This window comes from Schistocerca serialis, chromosome 1, assembly GCF_023864345.2.
Source record: "Schistocerca serialis cubense isolate TAMUIC-IGC-003099 chromosome 1, iqSchSeri2.2, whole genome shotgun sequence".
NCBI classification, from domain to species: Eukaryota; Metazoa; Arthropoda; class Insecta; order Orthoptera; family Acrididae; genus Schistocerca; species Schistocerca serialis.
Genome location: NC_064638.1, coordinates 994768844 through 994770790, shown reverse-complemented (window position 1 = coordinate 994770790; position 1947 = coordinate 994768844). Strand labels below are relative to the sequence as shown.

General features: G+C 42.5%; 1 pseudogene; it reads right to left on the bottom strand.

Moving 5' to 3' along the window:
• Nucleotides 1-836: 836 nt before the first annotated feature.
• Nucleotides 837-954, bottom strand: LOC126427017 (5S ribosomal RNA; annotated as a pseudogene).
• Nucleotides 955-1947: the final 993 nt, after the last annotated feature.

The following is a 1947-nucleotide window of genomic DNA, read 5'->3' as shown; positions in this document are numbered from 1 at the left end:
TGGCCAACACATTCCAACTTTTCTATTGTTGTATTGTATGGATTTTTATCTGTTACAGCTTTGAACAGAGAGGAGTCTCTATCACCAAAGTATTTAGTATATCTAACACCATACTGGCCCTCAGACCTGGAGAACATCCTCACATTTGCAGCAGCCTCCATGCCCTCACTTGAGCCACTGAAATTTTTAGGGCATGCTACTGCATGCTTTTCTTGCCACAGTTTCTCACTGTCTTCATCGTTGGACATTTTCCTTATTGCACACTGGTGGCAGTATTTAGACATAATTTCTACATCTAAAACTTTACCTGAGTCAATAGCAGTAACAGATACAACTCCATACAGAGATGTGTGACCCCTTTTCATCCATGTCCCATCTACAGACACACACAGGTCAGTGACATTTGTACGAGATTCACTGTCATGAATATCTGCCTGGGACCTATTTCTTTTTGGTTTATTTCCACAATTCCTCCACTGCTTTCTTCATAGAAATTGTGGCAGTATCACATACAGCATCATACATTTATTTATTTATTTTTCCAAACCTTGCACAAGGTGGAGGCATGTTCAGAAAACCACACAATAAATTACCTCCTTCCCTGCCCTGGCCAAGGCATCTCAGCGCATATAAAGCACTCCGTCATCAGGCCACAAGTGGCCCATCGGCACCATCCGACCACCGTGTCATCCTCAGTTGAGGATGCGGATAGGAGGGGCGTGTGGTCAGCACACTGCTCTCCCGGTCGTTACGATGGTTTTCTTTGACCGGAGCCGCCACTATTCGGTCGAGTAGCTCCTCACTTGGAATCACGAGGCTGAGTGCACCCCGAACAATGGCAACAGCACATGGCAGCCCGGATGGTCATCCATCCAAGTGCCAGCCATGCCCGACAGCGCTTAACTTCGGTGATCTGACGGGAACTGGTGTATCCACTGCGGCAAGGTTGTTGCCATCTCAGAGCATATGCTAACCTAAAATTGCTGTCTGAGGTACCAGTGTCAGTTTTTTGGAGGATGAAAATGAAAATTCATAGCCACACAAATTACAAAGTAATTTAAAATCACAAGCTATTCCCACTCTTCTTTCTTCAACAACAATCATGCGTTCCGTATTTTTACAGTTGACACATGAACATGAAAACTTTATAGCCTAGTAGAAATCCTTATTAGAGTAGAAGAAATCATTGGGCAACAGAGGAGATATTGAATTTAATTGATGAAAGGAGAAAATATAAAAACGAAGTAAATGAAGCAGGCAAAAAGGAATACAAATGTCTCAAAAATGAGATCAACAGGAAATGCAAAATGGCTAAGCAAGCATTGCTAGAGGACAAATGTAAGGACATAGAGGCATGTACTACTGGGGGTAAGGTAGATACTGCCTATAGGAAAATTAAAGAGACCTTTGGAGAACGAGAACCACTTGTACGAATATCAAGAGCTCAGATGGAAACCCAGTTCTAAGTGAAGAAGGGAAAGCAAAAAGGTGGAAGGAGTATACAGAGGGTCTATACAAGGGCCATGTACTTGAGGGCAATAATATGTAAATGGAAGAGGATGTAAATGAAGATGAAATGGGAGATATGATGCTGCGTGAAGAATTTGACAGAGCACTGAAAGACCAAAGTCGAAATAAGGCCCTAGGAGTAGACGACATTCCTTCACAACTACTGATAGCCTTGGGAGATGGAGCCATGACAAAACTCTACCATCTGGTGAGCAAGATGCAAAGACTGGTGAAATGCCCTCAGACTTCAAGAAGAATGTAGTAATTCCAATCCCAAAGAAAGCAGGTGTGAAAATTACCGAATGATCAGTTTAATAAGTCACAACTGCTAAATACTAATGCGAATTCTTTACAGATGAATGGAAAAACTGGTAGAAACCGACCTCGGAGAAGATCAGTTTGGATTCTGTAGAAATATTGGAACACGTGAGGGAATGC